Raw genomic sequence first — 18615 nt, forward strand, 5'->3', positions numbered from 1 at the left:
CAGCTAAGATTCAAGTATTGAAATAAAAATCACCATTCGCTACCATTGGTTTCTGTACAATGCAATACGTTTACGTTACTGAGCCTTAATTTCACACTTAAAGCTGGATATACTGGATTTGATCAATTCTTAAATATTAGATATAAGCAACAATTAATCTTAAAAACATTTCATAGCAAACTTAAAAATGATTAGAAATCTCATGTGTAAAAATGAACAGCATTTATTGGAGTGTAAAATAATCAGACGTCTCTTAATATGTAAGGACGAATATTAATCCAATGATTTCTGTGAACGTTCCAATGAGAAGGGAACAGATATTATCTGTGAGTGTTGGATAGGGAATCATTAATTAGTTTGTGTTTGCGTTATCCAGGAATAAGAGAACTATTATTCTTCTTTTAATATTGACACTAAGAAATAATGGATTAAATTAAAATGTGAATTTGATGATGTTTGTTTCAAAACCTAAACTGAATTACTGTGTGATTTTTGGAATGACAATGAATTGATAATTAATTTTAGAACTTTGGCAAAGTAAATGATTCAATATTTCCAAATGGATTTGCTCTGATGTTGACTAGATATTTCTTAATCTGTCAGCTGAGAATGCAAATTCTGGCGTGATGACATGGAAAGACATTAGACATTCAGTGAACGTTGATCAGAAATGGTTTGTCATTCACAATTCTCAGATCTTCAAGACTTCTATCCTTGGTTTCTCTACTTGTCTTCTGGAGAAATATAATATATAACAAGAACAAATTCTGCATTGTATTTAATTCATGCAATTTTTCATATCATCAATATTTAGACATTTGAGTCAGAATTATAATGAAAATAAGTCAATAAGGAAGATTTATTTTCACAGAAGCATACAGTCAACAGCATTTATCAACGTATTTGTTTCAATAATGTCTCTGAATAAACGGATAAATACATTTAATGGGGATCTGTTGACAATGTAATGAACCACAATATCATTTTATCATAATTTTTGGATTGGAAATCTATCAGAAAATAAATCCTATATTCAGGACTTGCTTCATCTCGATACATGTTACACGTAGTCATAACATGTCATCATGGGTCTGGGAAAGATGTAGTGTGTAAATGATAATAAGGTGTCTCCTCCATATGTTTGGATCTGGTGAGACTGTGATGTTTGCTATGATTATTCATCCTGAGCACAATAAGGCACGTACAAAGTGTTTTTCACCGACCAGTAATTAATGGTCTTGAAGACCATTACAAGTACTTTGATTTCAATAATGTTGAGCTGATTTCCATGATCTGGGAAATGTTTCACAACATTTTACCAAAATTCTGGATTCTAAGCATTCAATGTGTTTCGTGCAAACACCCTTCACTTGTCGTCATTCTCAAGTGAGGTGTCTAATGCTCAGGCACTGGCTGGAAGTCAAGGTGCCAGGAAGTCTGCTTCAACCTCTCCAAAACACAGCTCTTGGGCTGGTTGTAACAGGATCTCCCGAACCTTTGTGAGCTCTTTGACCGGGCTTTCCACTGTTTTCTGGAGCTGGTTACTTTGTCTACTGTTTCCTTTACTTTGACCTTTTTAGCTCTGCTTTCCCCAGCTGTAGGAATATTTAGAATGTTCAATTATGGGCCACAGGTCACTTGACCTTAGCGGACAGATAAAATATGGTTCACTTATTGTTGTAATAACGAATTGAGAATGAATCTTTGCATTTTAACAAATAAAATGTTTCAATTTTATCAGTGGTTTACAATGACATTGATTAGATAGTCATTAAGAGAGATCAACTGACAATTATATTGCAGCTATTTGCAGGATTATTGAATTGAAAAAGGATACAGATGTACAGAGATTTTTTTGGAAGGCATTGCTTTTTTAATTCTAATATCTTTGTTGTTCAAGAGGTCTATGTAGCTGTTCATTGGTTCTCTTGTCCAGATGCTAGTTAATAATTCATATCGCTTTTATTGTGCCCGGAGTTTTGAGATTTGTATCAGATTAAGACGAAAATGAGGAGCTATTAAAATGAGAACTTGAGTGAATAGAAAGCACAGTAAATTTAAATTATAGAGGAAACAGAGAGTATTTGCTCCAAATAAGCAAATTTTTTTTAATGTCGAAAGTGTGGTGGTGGAAAAGCACAGCAGACCAGGCAGCATCCATGGAGCCGGAGATTCCCGATGAAGGCTTATGCCTGAAACATGGTTTCTCCTGCTCCTCAGATGCTGCCTGACATTCTGTGCTATTCCAGCACCACATTCTTGACTCTGATCTTCAGCATCTGCTTTCCTCACTTTCTCCAAATATTTGTAATGGACATGAACTGAAAATGTTAGCCTCAGTAGTTGAACAAAACCAAATTTACACTTTTTTGTGCAATATTTGGACTGAAAACTGTTTGTGATCATGCAACACATTCGGACATATGAACACCTCTTCCATTAGAATCCTTTGCCATTCATAATAAAGAATAACCACTGCTTTGAACAACCAGTATCGTGTGTAATTATTGAACTGAAATACCAGAGGACAACTTCTGCATTTATTGGAGGGAATGATAACCAGATCCTTACTGTCGCAGTGGGGATTGATCTCAGGAACAATTCTGATTATTCCACTGAACAGTAATTAGATGGTCATGAAGAACTTTGTGTGGCCTCATGTTTAGTGTTTTGTGTGAGCAATGATTTTAAAAATATTGAGATATTTTACAAGATTTAGGAACACTGATAATCAAGTGTTCAAGGTATTAACTAAAGTCAACTTTAAAAAAGTTAGAATTGCTTAGAGAAACACAATTAAACTATTGTAGAATCCCTGTTAGCACAGTGTGGTAACAGGTCATTTCGTTGAAAAAAATGACCCTCCAAAGAGTAACCCAGCCAAACACTTTCCCAACCATACTCCTCTACATTTACTGCTGACTAATATACACATCCCTGAACACAATGTGCAGTTTAGCATGGCCAGCTCACCTAACCTGCACGTCTTTGGATTGTGGGAGGAAACCACAGCAAAGTCACATAGACTTGGAGAGAATGGGTAAAGTACACAAAGACAGTCACCAAGGATGGGATCAAACCGAGATCACTGGCACTGTGAGGTAGCATTGTTAATGACTGAGCCACTGTGCAACTATATGCAATAAGTAAAATCAGTGAGAGGTAAGCAAAGACAAATTTCAAATAAACACCCTCCGCTATTGTCAAAGCACATAAAATTTACATTCAATACGAATAGATGAATGGAAAACAAAAAAAACTCCAACAATTCATGAATGAAAAATAATTAGAAATTTCATTTGATCAAATGTCATTCCAATATTTAGATGAATTGCAATTTTTAATAACAAATGTAGGTAATGAGCTGACTAATGAATAATTGGAAGTGGCATATGTTTACTTTACAGACAAAGAAAGCGACTTGTTTTCTCTCCTTGTAACACGGCAGAATAACAATGTGAATGTCCGAAATGTTTGAATCAAGCTCTTTCGAACAAAAAACTAATCACTTACAATCACTGAGCCATTTCACCTTTAAGACCACAACATTCGCAAATATTTTTCAGGAATTTAGAACCAGCAGAACTAGTTAATTTCTTTTCTTGGGAACCCGAAGAAGAGAATAAACAGCAGATACTGTGAAGAAGTCATTCAATACGAACATTCAACTGAAGACAACATTCCTTCTTTCTAAAAATGTTCAACTTTCAAAAATTCAAAATTTATTGTCATTATTTAATGAAATAATAAAGAGATGCTGATGCTTTTTCATTGGATTTTGTTGCATGAAAAATGCTTAAGTCTTAAGTGTTAGCATTGAAGTGAAATATATTTACATTAATACAACTATGTTTCAACAGGTAAAATAAATATTGATTGTTACAATGAATGAGAGATTGTACAGTGCAATACATATGAAGAATTAACATGATTCAATATTTCAAAAGCACTTTGCTGTGATGTCGATTGAGTATTTATTAAGATCAGTGAACTAAGGAATAAAACATAGTAGCTAGCTTTACGTATTAAAGAAAAAATGAGACATTCAGTAATTATTGAACAAAATTCTTTTCTGAACTCAAAAATATATGCAATATACAAATTGCGAATTTCTTTTCACTGGATTCCTTGTAGAGATAGTACGTTGATTAATATTATAATCAAAGTGTCAGAATTAGGAAGAGAATTAATAGATCATGAAAATGAGCATGAAAATAAACAAACAATGAAGTCACTGCTGGGTGGTATATAAAGCGATTGTAATAATTGTGTCATTATTGCACAATGATGAATAATGTTGGAATTGAAACAACAAAAAAATCAACACTTCTTTTCTTACAATGCAATGAAAGCAATAATCATTTTGTAGCATGCATGATTGGAAAAAGCAGTCTTTTAATATGACATACAGTGAAGACTAACCTTTTTGCAAAACTGTAAGAAGCTCATAAATTCAAAATGTAGCGTTTGTTGAATTTGCAACAAAATGGTTATAATTTGAATTGTCTTTTGCACACACACAACAGAAGAGGAGCTTAAAGATTGTTAGAATATTTTTAAAAAATGTTTCCAGTGTTATTGTATTACAGTCACTATCCATGATAAATTAGAATTATTGGTTTAAACAACAAAAATTTTCATTAACGACGGAACTGAAATGTAAGATATCAAATGCATTTACTGCATGGACGAGTAAACAAATGCTTACTGTTGTCATTAGTCTCAGGAACAATAAGATACTCAGGTTATTCCACTGAACAGTAATTAGCTGATGATGAATATCTTTGTGTCGCTTTATGTGCACTGTTGTGTGAACATTGACTTCAAGAAAATTGAGATATTTACATGAATTAGGAATAGATTGATATTTGGGTGTTAAGGATCTTATTTACGATTAGACTTTTTAAATAGTTGATAGAATTGCTGAGCAAAACACACTTCAGACATCATGCAATAAATGAGATAAGTGATTGTGAGAAATGAAGTTCAGTCACTTCAATAACTTCAGTCTGGAACAAGACCTGAATCAGTAGTATCGTTTATTACGCTGTTGCAAGAGGGGTGTGATGTCCACTGTCCACAAGGCACACACACACACTGAATTTAACGAGTACACAATATTTATGTAATTCGTTTCTCTTCCTTCCTCCTATTGCTCGTCCCCTGTTTACATCTATTTCTAATCTAAACCGGCTGTTTATCTCTGAACTCATCCAGCCTCGTCCCTGACAAAATGTTTATCTCTGGCCTCATAAGGCCGTTTGACCACCTCCCTCTGTGGTCTTATTGTTATTTATCCTTCTTCACTGCCATCTGTTTCCGTGCTAACCAAAGCATAATTTCTTTTTATTCTTTATTTACACCGAGCCTTATGACCTTTTGATGGTTTTTTTTTTATTCCTGCTGAAGCGGGAAACAGATGCTTGTAACTGTACAGGCATATATAGCTTATCCTACACCCCTCTCCTCACAGCACCTTAACTGTTTGTCTATAACATCTACCATTATTTGCAGACACATTTCATTCTTGTATGCACATTTTAGCTAATACAAAAGCAATAATATATTTCATTCACATAGTTTTCATTCTTGTTAATTCGGCTCTTGGCTGAAGCAATTATACATTGGTGTGAGTTTATTTACCTTGAATAAACAATTATGATTGCAGAAGTAACGCTGCTTTACATATAGCCCACAGTGATAAATATGCAAAGTCAAATTTCAAATGAATGCACTTGGATATTTTCACAGCAGTTCAATCTCACATTCAATATAAATAGATGAGTGGAAAACGAAAAACAAATTTCACACAATTTATAAACAGATCAATAATTAAAAATGGATAAATAAAAGGATTTGGCATTTGTTTATTTGACTGAACAAGAAATTTATTTTTTCTCCTCATTTTTATAGCACTGGAGCATCAAGTTCTATGTACTGTTTGAACTCAGCTCTTCAGAACAAAAGAAAATCAAATATCATTACTTTGTATATTTCATCTGTATGACTGCAACATTCTCAAATATTTTCCAACGAATATTGATTGAGTGGAATTAGATACATTCTGTTATTAGTGACCTGAAAAAATAAATAGCAAATACTGTGATTATTGGAATGAACAACAGATGGAAACATATCTAATATTAAATTGAAAGGCAACTCAATTGATTCTTAGATATTTTCTAATCAACATTCAGAGCTGCTCTGGCACAACTCTGTGCAAGGTGGGAATTGAAACTGTGCCTCCTGGTCTGGTAACAGAGACATTATCAGAGCTGCACAACATTCCTTCATAATGTTCCCAACCAGGCTGGGCAGGTCTACAATCAAATGCTCACTGTGGTTACTCAAGTGAAAAATAATCAGATGTTTATTGTGATAATTGGATTGGAATTAAATGGATGGATCCTGTGTGTAATGTACTTAAAATTAAATAGTAATTTACAATAATGATGGGAATTAACAGATGTCTTAATTAAATATGATTTTATGATAATTTGTGGAATGACAACTTGACAGATTTGTGTGATTACTGTAAATTGATCAATAAAAATGAATACAATCATTCTACATGTTCATAATAGTTTCTCATTTTATAAAATGCAACGTAAATTTTGTTTGTTCTACATGTAACTTGGAACAAAATGATGAATTGGTCAGTCAATGGGACTATTCAGCTGAAGACAACTTTCATTGTTTCTGAAAATGTATGGTTTCTAAGAAGACACCATTTCCTGTGATTGTTTAATGAAACAAGAAAGATGTCAATCCTTTTTTTGTGTACTTCAAAAAAATTCATCAGAATTTAAATAATTGTGCACAAGAAAAATATTCAACTATTATTGTGATTAGAAGCACAATAAATGTTAACATTGAAGTGAATTACAATCAAATCATTTCAGAAGTGTTTCCAAGTTTAAAATGAAAAGCAATATTCACAATGATTGAGAGATTCTACATTGCTAATTCCTTGCAATAGTTATTATATGGAACCATAATTCCACACTTACAATCTTTGCCAAATTGAACAATTATTTAATATTAGCAACAAATTGATTTTAAAACTACTATTAATGAATTTAAGAATAATTAGGTATCTCATCTTACTATTCCACTGAGTAATGTGCAGAAATGGTAAGAAATATTGCAGTGTAAAGTAACTGGTGTTCTTTGAATATCAATGACTGTGATCTATCAAATGAGCAAAAGTCAGATATTTACACAGGATGTCGCAAGGGCAGTTATTAGTCTTTTTTTGGGTGTATTGGCCCGACCAAACAGGTTTTTATATTGTAGCATTCACAATAAGAAATATGGAAAATATTAATAACACATTAATGTAGACTTCGTAACAAGCACAAAGTGCTGCGTAATTATTGTAATTGTTAATTGTTTCTAGAATATTGATAGATAAATTAACTTAATATTTTGAAAGCACTTCGATTGTGTCATAATTAAGATTGATAAACAGAAAATTAATATATAAAAAGTCACTTTAATAATTATAAAAAATACTCTGCAACAATTGACACAGTTCAACATTGGGTTTTTTTGTTGAGTCATGTTTATTTTTTTAATTTTTATCGTGATAAATGTTTAGACATCTATGTCAGAATAAGGAAGAAAATAATTAGACCGGGAAAGTGAGTACTATTGTGAACAAAAGGTCAAATAAATGACATTTGGTACAGAAAATTATTTTGCACAAAATGACTGATAATTATGTAATTATTGTTCATTGACAACTAATGCTGGAAGTAAAAGAAACAGATTCTAACATTTCCAAAGCAGGTTTTTTTTTCTTATAATGAAATTAAAATACAAATCATTTTGTATTGATTTGAAAAAGTGTCATTTAATGTGATATTTGAGATGAAGAATCGTTTTTTCCCCCAGTGTAGTCTTTTCAATAATTTAAAATTTCGTGTTATTTGAGCTAAAAAACAAATGGGTGTACCTACATTGTTTTCTTGCATACAAAAGAAGTAAAGTCAACAACATTTTTATGTTTCGTAGAGTTAGTTAGCAAAATGCATTGAAGCTATCATGCATGAAGTGAGATAAGTGAGAGAGAGACAAATTAAATGTTCAAATGAACACGTCGATATTTTGAAAGCATATCAATCTTATGAATTATGAATTGGTGGATGGAAAATAAAAACATATTCCTGACAATTCAAGAATGAATAGTAATAAGAAATTTAATTTGTTCAAAGCACATAACAATATTTAGATGAATTGCAATATTTAGTTACAATTGTAGGTGATCAACTGACCAATGAATAATATGAAGTTGCATTTGGTTATTTTGCTGAAGAGGAATTTTGACTGTTTATTTTTTCATCTTTATAATACTGGAGAATAAGTATTTATGTGCTTGAAATGTCTGAACTAGGTTCTTTCAAACAGAGAAAAAAAAAATCAGTGAGTATCATTTCTTAGACTCTTCCAACTTTAAGATTGCAACATTCTCAACTACTTTTTCAAGGAATGTTGAACTAGCAGATATGATACGTTTTATTAGTGACCTGAAGAAAATAAGTAGTAGATATGGTGATGATTGAAATGCACAGCAGATTGAAGTATATTTCATGTTGTTTTGAAAAGCAGTTCAATCTATGCCAGGTATTTTCTCATGAATATTTGAAGCTGCTCTGACACATCTCTGCTGAAGGTGGGAATTGAAATCATTCCTCCTGATCTTGTCGTAGAGACACTGTCAGAGCTCCACACGGACCCTTCATAATGTCCCCACCCCCGGAAGGGTAGGACCATAGTCACATGCTTACTGTGGCAACACAAATGAAAACGAATCAGATGTTTATTGTAATAATTTGTATGGGAATTAATTACATATTTTCTGTGTGTAATGAACTGACAAAATGAATTAGTAATTTACAGTAAAGGTGTAACAAAGCAATAATGACTTTAATTAAATATGAATCTCATGATGATCCATGATAGGAAAAAAAGCCTAATCATTTGCTCATTGTACACTGATGAACAAAAATCAATCAAATAGTTCCATATGTTCAAAGCAAGTTTTCACAGAATGAAAAGAAAATTAAAATGCTTTTGCAACATAAATGAATAGGAAAATAAATGAATTAGTCACACAATACGACTATTCATCTGAAGACAACTTCCCTTCTTTCCCAAAATGTTCAAATTCCCAAAGTTCAAAATGTACTGTGACTATTTCATGGAACAATGTTAGGTCCTTTTGTTGTACTTCAAAACATCACAAGAATTTTAAATTATTTTGTTCCATGAAGAATGATTAACTTGTATCGTGTTTATAAATACAGTAAATGTTAACATGTAAGTGAAACATAATTAAATCAATTCAACTTTTGCTAGGGTTAAAATAAAAATTGATATTTACAACACACACTGCAAATCTTTACATTATTTCATGCATGAGCCATAATTCCACAGATATACCCTGAACTATATTGGACAATGATTAGATAATAGCAGCAATTGGATTGTCAAAGTTCTATCAGTTAATTTAAGAATACTGAGAAATCTTAGTTGATTATTTCACTGAACAATGTGGAGAAACGTCCAGGAATTATTCTAATGAAAAGTAATTACAGTTTTCTGAACGCTTCAGGCTGAGATTACCGTGATCATTCAAATGAGCAATCATCAAATATTTACAATGAGGCATTGAATGGGAAGTCATTGGTTCCATTATGGGATCGTTCAGCTGAACAGTAAATTGATTTTTATATTGTAGGGTTCGTACTCAGAAACAATTGATGCAATTAAAATGCGATTCTCACTATATTTGTTAGAAAGATTAACTCCAATAATTGTGCAATTATCGTAATGGCAGTGACTGGAAAAATAACATTATAATCTGAAAAAATAAATTGATTTAATATTCTAAAAGCACTTTGCTGTGATGATTATTGGATATTCATTAAGAGCGATAAACTGAGGAATACAATATCATGGCTAGCTTTATGGATTCACAAAAATGATCCATTCAGTTCTTATTCAGTAGAATTGTTTTTGGGTCAAACATGCAGGATTACAAGAATGACATGTTACCATCCATTGGTTTGCTTCTTGAGACATACTTTTAATTTATATACTTTTGATCATGACCAATGTTTCGATATTCCTGTCAGAAGTAGGAAGTTAATAAGTATATAGTGAAAGTACGTATGACAGTGAACATAAGATACAGGGAACTTCCATAATTTTGTGATGATTGTACATTGATAAATAACTTTGGAGTAAAAAAAGTAAATCAACGTGTTCAAAGCAGTTTTTTTGCTCATAACAAATTGAAAATTAAAATAATCCTTCTGCAGTGCACATGATTTGAAAACGCATCAGTCCCCAGTCACAAAAAACATCGGGGCGAGACAATAAGACCCTTATGAAGGGGATTCTACTCAACAGGAATTCGAGGACCTTGAACATCTTCATGTCGTTCTTGCAAAGAACACTCTTATTATTCCTAAAGTTTTATTATCGTAAATATTTCGACATTTGTATCAGAACTAGGAAGAAAATGAGAAGCGATTCACATGAGTATTTTCATGAGTGAAAGTCAAAATAAATTTACAGTGCCATCTTTCATTATTTTCTCTGAATAAGCAGATAAAGATTTTTAAGGTGCAAGCTCAAAGTGTTTTCACCTACAGTTGTACGAAGCCAAAATACATCATTTTATTTTGCGATACTTCAACTGGATTGGAAATCTGCTATGTATGCTGACGTTAGTGTCCTCGTTCATTTGTAACAAGCATTGTTATTGTTTTTAGTAAAATATTTCGTGTGCAATTACTGAAGTGAAATATAAGAAATCAAGTGCATTTATTGGATGGAACTGCTCACCAAATGTTTATTGTGGTTCTTGTTCTCAGAAACAATAAGATACTTACTCAGGTTTTTCTCTGGAGCAGTAATTAGATGACCAGGAAGACATTTGTGTAGCTGTGTGTGCCGTGTTCAGTGAGCATTTTTTTTCAATTACAACTATATTTTAAGAATATAGGAAGGGATTAATAATCGTGTGTTAAAGATCTTAATTAAAGTCATATTTTCTTTTAAAAATTACGAGAATTCCTTTGTGCAACAATAATTTGGAGATCTCGGTATTGGACTAGGGTGGACAAAGTTAAAAATCACATGACACCAGGTTATAGTCCAACAGGTTTATTTATAAGCACTAGCTTGAAAGGCTATGGCTCTGCATCTGGTGATCTGGTCTCTTAGGAGAGACACTACTAGAGATACACAAGTGCCTTTCATTATCGTCCCAACAAGGAAGGGTGGGATTATAATCAATTGGGATTACTCAAATGAAAACTAACCAGTGTTTATTCCGAGAATTAGACTGTTTCTGTGTAATGGACTGAGAATGAAATAGTAATTCACTATAATAATGGTACTAAGCACATATGCTCTTACTTACAAATTAATATCAGAATAATGGGAAGAAAGATAAATCGACATATCATGAGCTTATTGTAAATTCATAAAAAATACAACTGCTGAATACGTTTAAAGCAGTTTTTCTTATAAAGAAAAAGACAATGAGAATGTTTAGCAGTCGGACGGAATCGGAAGAAAAGGTCATTCACTGTGACTATTCAGCTGCAGACATCTTCTCTTCCTTCCACAAATGTATAACTTGCAACAATTCCAAATGTATTCTGACTGATAAAGGAAAGAGCAAACGCCTGAAAATTCTATTTTTTTTTGTTTACAAAAAAGTCACAAATTTAAATAATCTTACTGACATCAGAATTACAATAAATCTTTGTGTTGAAGAAAAATATAATCAAATCAAATCAAAATATACATCGATATTCACAATAATTGGCAGAGTGAACACTGCAATATCTTTCCATCAGTTGATGTACTGAGCCATATTTCCACTTTTCTATCCCTGACTGGATTGATCAATGGTTAGATATTAGCAATAAATCAATTATTAATATGCTGTCAGTGAACCGAATATTAATGAGAAACTTCACATTGCCGTTTTAACGAGCAATGTGTCAAAATAAACAGTAATTATTGGTGAAATGTCATTAGATATCACTTAATCGATGAGGCTGTGATTACTTTGATTGTTGAAATAAGTAGCATTCCAATATTTCCAATGAGCATTGGATGGAAAATTGATGCTTTTTGGTGTAGAGCTGAATTTTTTTTATTGTAGCATTAGCAGAAATAATCAATGGATTAAATTATGATGTGCATCACACCTTACTGAATATTTTCAAGTTTTCTAAAAGGTTTCTAGTCCAATCTTCAATTTAAAAAGGGTAATTTTGGCTCAGCACATCAGTAACTGCAAACATTTTCAACACATCTCCAAAGTTATTAATCTTATCATTCAAAAAAACCCAAAAAAAATTCCGCTGTAAATGTCCTGGACTCTATCTTTAGATTATAGTCAAGTTTGTTCTCTACTTATTTTCTTCCTATTTCTGACACCAGTGGCTAAATATTGATTAGATTAAATGTCATATGAGTGAGGTATTAGTTTTCTCTGAAAGATGTGTGCAGCACAGGAATGGGTCCTTTGGCCCGTAACGTTGTGCTGAATATAATGCAAAAGAAACTCATCCCTTCTGCCTATCCTTGGTCCATATCCGTCCAAATTATCTCAATGAACATTAAATAGCCTTAATGTATCTGCCTCCACCACCAACCCTTGAAGTTCATTCCAGACACCTACCACTCCCTGTGTAAAAAGTAAATGTCCCTCACATGCCCCTCGAACTACCCCCCACAACCTTAAATACATGCCTCATAGTTTTGACGTTTCAACTCTGGGAAGAAACGTCCTGACTGACAACCCTACCTATGTATCTCATGATTGCATAGACTTCAATCAATTCTTCCCCTCAGCCACCGCCACTTCACAAAAAAGCAGCCTCTCCAAATCCAGGCAGCATCCCGGTAAACGTCCTCTGTGCCATCTCCAAAGCCTCCATACCCTTCCTGAAATGTGGCAAACAGAAGTGAATACAATACTTTAAGTATGCCTTAACCAAAGTGTTACAAAGTTGCAAAATGATATCCTGACTCTTGTAACCAGTTCCCTGACCAATAAAGGCAAACCTGCCAGTTGCCTTCCTTACCACCCTATCTACTTGCATGGACACTTTCAGGGAGCCATGGTCTTGAACGCCAACATCCCTTTGAACAACAAAGCTGTTCAGGGTCCTGCCATTAACTATCTACTTTTCTTTAATATTTGAGCTCCCAAAGTGTGACACCTCACACTTGTATGGATTAAGCTTTACCTTTAATTTCTCTGCCCATAGCTGCAGTTTATCTTTTTCCTGTTGCATTCTTTGACAACCTTCTACATTATTCACAACTGTACTGAACTTTGTATCATCTGCAAGCTTATTAACTCACCCAATTAGGTTTTAATTCATGTCACTTCTATATATTTGTATCGTAACCAGAAGGGTTCCAGTACAGATCCCTGTGGAAAAAAGACAGAAAATGAGGGAAATGTCTTGAATAAATGTGTTTTTTTCAATGACAAAACAATTCTGATGAATAATCTCTGAAGTTGTGATTTTTGTTTTAAATTAACCCAATATTTTAATTCTCAGTTTACTAATCTTAATGAATATCCAGTACAAACTGCTTTGAATATATTGAATCATTTTAAGCGTTGAGTTCTAACATTAATTATTATTTGATTGTCATTTCAATTCTCATATCATCATGAGATTCACATTTTAGTTGAATCCATTATTTCTTAGTGCCAGTATCACGATGAAATATTAACATTCTTTTCAGGTCAACACACATGCAATCAACCAGAGTTTTCTCACCCAACACTCATAGTAACTATCTCATTCTCTTTCATTTGAATTCTCACATTAATGGAAGGATTATTAATCAGCCTTATCAATTAAGAAATGGCTAATTATTTTTCACTTCAATATTTCAGTTTTTTCAGATATACTGCACAATTACATTGCAATAAGGATTTTCTTATCAACCTTAAATTTGGTTTCAGCCATTTTAAAACTAATTATTACTAATGTCTAACTGGTAATCATTGTTTAAATGCAATATATCCAGCTGTCGATGTGGAACAATGGCTCAATACATCAACTGACAAACAATATTGCACTCGACAATCTTTTAATCTTAGCAAAATAATTTTCAGTATGGAAGCTTAGTTGGATTGACTTGGCTGTGAGCAAAAATACATTCTGAGGAAGGGTCACTGGACCCAAAGTATTAACACTGAATGCTTCCCACAGATGCTGCCAGACCTGCTGTGTTGTTTTCCAGCAATTACTGATTTTGTTTCTGAGTTCCAGCATCCACAGATTTTTGCGTTCTTGTACTGATTGTTTTTCACTTCAATGCTAACATTTCTATATTTCTGATTATTACAAAAGAGCTAACTATTTTTCACATTAAACATTATTTAAATTTCATGTGATTCTTGTGTACACAAACCTGAATTTACAAATGTTTGATCTATTCTTTTACAATAAATCTTGAATTCTTAGAAATCACAATTTTGTGAAAGTGAGGAAAGTTGTCTTTTGCTGAGTAGTCACGTTGAATGGCGAATGCTTTATTTCCAATTCATGTGAGTTACAAAGCAGGTCAATGTTAATTTATGTATATGAATAACTGCTTCAAACATATTAAATTATTTGATTATCATGAGACTTATATTTATTTAAGATCATTGTCGCTTCGTTCCATCATTACGAGAAATTAGGAATTCTTTTTATCCATTACACACTGGAAGTGTCTAATATAATCCTAGTCCAATTATCACGATAAATATCTGAGCAGTTTTCCCTGTGAGTAACCACAGTAAGTATGTGATTATAGTCCTGCCCTTCCTGCATGGGAACATTATGGAGGGCTCTGGTAATGTCTGTACAAATAGACCATGAGGCAGGCGTTCAATTCCTACCTTAAACAGAGATGTGTCAAAGCACCTCAGAGTTGATTAGAACATATCTAAGTGTCAATTGAATTACTTTTCAATCCAACATTTTCTCAACTTGTATCTGTTGTTGATTATAATGGTCACAATATCTTGAATTTATTTGTTTCAGGTCACTGATTAAAGTATGAATGTTATTAAGGCGAGGGGGAAAGTTTTAAAAGGGATCTGAGGGGCAACTCTTTTCACAACATGTGTTTGGCATATTGAGATGAGCTGTGAGAGGAAAGGCAGCGGCTGGTACAATTACAACATCTAAAAGACTTTCAGACAGTTACATGGATAGAAAACATCCAGAGGGATATGGGACAAACACAGGAAAATGGGACTAGTTTAGTTTCGGAAACCTGGCCGGAATGCCAAGTTGGGCTGAATGGCCTGTTTCCGTGCTGTATCAGTCTAACTTTCTACAATTCAAACTTGACTGTGAAAGGTAAAGGAAAGCAAAAACGGGTATTAATTCTATTTTGTGTCCATAAAAAAGTGACATGAATTTTAAATAATTGTGTCACATGAAATAGTTCACTCTTACTGTGATTAGAAATACAATGAATGCAAGCACAAAAGTGAAATATAATTGAATTAATTCAACTGTGTTTCCATGGTTAAAATAAAAATTGATTTGCACAATGATTGTGAGTTTGTACACTGTAATATATTCACATCAGTTCACGTACTGAGCTATTATTGCACATTTATACCCCTTACTGAACTGAACAAGAGTTACATATTAGCAACACATAGATTTTTGAAAATATATCAGTGCACTTCAAAGAAGGAGATATTTAATGTTGCTATGTGACTGTGCAATGTGTAGACATGAACAGCAATCACTGCAGTGAAAAGTAATTACAGTTCTCTGAATTTATAAGGCTGAGATTACTGTAATTATTCAAATGAGCAAAAGTCAGTTTTCAAAGCATGTTGGATGCAAAATCATTGGTTCCATTGTGGGATACTTGACCTAAAAAAAATAGTATTGATACAATGGATTAAATGAAACAATGGATTAAATTAAAATATGGATCTGACTATACATGTTAGAAAGACAAACAAATTATTCTGTAATTATTATAAGGATAATGAATTCATAATAAATGTTGTAATCAGAACAAACAAGCTGACTCAACATTTTAAAAAGCACTTTGCTCTGATGTTGATTAGACATCATTAAGATCGGTAAATTGAAGACTAAAATCTAACAGCTGGATTGATGGATTGAGGACAATAAATGAGCCATTCGGTAATGATTGAAAAGAAATGACTTTTGCTCAAAATGCAGACAATACAGAAGTAATGTATTTCATTCAATTAGTTTACATGTAGAAACGTATGTTTTTAAATTATTTAATTTTATCCTGATCGATGTTCAAACATTTGTGTCTGAATTAGGAAGAAAATAAGGAGATAACGAAAGTTAATATTAGAGTGACCACAAGATACAGTCCATGACATTTGATAGAAAAAGGAATTTGCATAATCTTGTAATTATTGAACATTGTTAACCAATTAACTCCTCAGGTACTGAAGCAGTCCAACCCCAAGAACAACAAGATCTAGACAATATCCAGATTTGGGCTGACAAGGGGCAAGTAACATACATGCCACACAAATGCAGGCTGCGACCATCACGTATAAGAAATGACCTAACTACCATCACTTGACATTCAGTGCTGTTACCATCACTGAACACCCACTATCAACATTATCCTGGGGATAATCATCGCTCAGAAACTGATTTGGTCTCACCACACAAACACAGTGGCTACAAGAGTAATTCAACTCCTGGCTCCTGAAAGCCTGCCCAACAGCTACCAGGCACAAGTCAGGAGTGTGATGGAATACTCCCCACTTGCCTGGATTAGTGCCACCCTAACAACACTCAAGGAACTGATGGCCACTTCCATCTCGAAGGACAAAGGCAGCAGCTAGATGGAAAGGCAACTACCTTCAAGTTCCCCTCCAAGGTACTAACCCACCCTGACTTGGGAATATATTGCCATTCCTTCACTGTCGGTGGGTGAATGTCCTGGAAATCCCCACGCCAATGGCATCATGGGTCAACCCACAGCAGGTAGACTGCAGCGGTTCAAGAAGACAGCTCTGCACCAATTTCTCAAGGGTAACTCGGGACGGGCAATAAATGCTGGGCTCAGCCAGTGACACCCAAATCACATCAAATAAATATTAAAATAATGTCTGCAAGATAAAAACAGCTTCAACACTGTCCTAGCTGCAGTCTCTGCCTCTTCTTATTGACAAAGATAAAAGGTTACCTTGCTCAACTTTCTCCTCAGTACAGTATTCCCCCCAGCCCTCTCTTATACCAACCAGCAGCATTTCCATCACCAGCAGCAACTCCGCTTAAAATATTTTGTCAGTAACTTTTCATTAACTAGTTACTTCAATTACAATGCAATCTCTACAAACAGACCAAGTACTTTTTCGGCAACAACAAATTTTCTAACAACTTTTCTTGATCTCTCTCTGCCATTCTTTTTGGTTATATGAGGTAGGGAGGGATTGGATCACCACAGTGATGTAAGATATATGTAACACAGTGAGACAGGAAAGCTAGTATGGCTCACGTTGACTCTTAGACCCCACACAGTGGAACAACACATTCACTGCATAATAAACACAATACAACATTTCAACCCGGCGTAACAGTAATAAAATGTGGATCGGTTGGACAGGCTGGATTTGTTTCAACCGGAGTTTGGGAGAGTGAGGGGTGACATGACTGAAGTGTCTAAGATCCTGCTTGGTTTGTTAAGGAGGATGTGGAAAGGATGATTCCTCTTGTGGGTCATACGTGAACTCGAGAGAACTACTTTAAAATTAGATTCACCCTTTCAGGACAGAGATGAGGAGATTTATTTCCTCTCAGAGGGCTGTGCAACTTTGGAACTCTCTGCCCCAGAAGGTGGGCTCAATGAATAAATTTAAGACACAGGTTGATAGGTTCTTGTTAAGGGACCTTGGGGGAAGATGGAACACAAATCACTAACAGATCTGGCCTGGCCTTATTGAATGATGGAGTGGACTTGAGAGGCAAAATGGTCACCTTCTGCTTCTTTTTCACATGACACTGGACTAAGAGCTTTGTTGAAAATTCATTCACTGGATGTAGGTGCCACTGGCTATGGGCAGCATTTATTACCCAGAGGGCAGGTAAGAGTCAACCACATTGCTGTGGGTCAGGGGTCACATGTAGACTAGATCAGGTAAGGATGGCAGCTTCATTCCCTAAAGGACATCAGTGACCGAGATGGGTTTTTCCTGACAATCGAGAAAAATTTCATTAATAGACTCATAATTCTAGATGATTATTGAATTCAAACTGCTGAAACTGACTGACCATGTGGCTGTCAGTGACTCCAACACAAGTGAATGGAAACATTGCTCAGAGTCTGGTTCTGGAACATTCAACACAACCAGGAAATGGAAAGTGAATAATTAGCTGAAAACAAGGCCACTGCTCTGTTAGAGTCAAAATCATTCAATGTTCAGTTACTGAACATTACTGACTCACAGAATATTCTAACCTGCAGAATCACAGTAAAAGGGGAAAGTAAACAACATTCTTGGCAAAGACATAATGAACCAACTGCTTGTATAAAAACAGCTCAGAACAAAGGGGG

General features: G+C 34.0%; 1 long non-coding RNA gene across 1 annotated transcript in view; it reads left to right on the forward strand.

The window, feature by feature from the left end:
• LOC140483965 (uncharacterized) overlaps window positions 1-6522 on the forward strand; it is a 60118-nt gene extending 53596 nt beyond the window's left edge. Inside the window, exon 7 of the long non-coding RNA XR_011962105.1 lies at window positions 3408-6522. This is a non-coding gene — a long non-coding RNA (uncharacterized lncRNA). The remainder of the gene's footprint in view (window positions 1-3407) is intronic.
• Window positions 6523-18615: the final 12093 nt, after the last annotated feature.

This window comes from Chiloscyllium punctatum, chromosome 12 (genome assembly GCF_047496795.1).
Source record: "Chiloscyllium punctatum isolate Juve2018m chromosome 12, sChiPun1.3, whole genome shotgun sequence".
Lineage (NCBI taxonomy): Eukaryota > Metazoa > Chordata > Chondrichthyes > Orectolobiformes > Hemiscylliidae > Chiloscyllium > Chiloscyllium punctatum.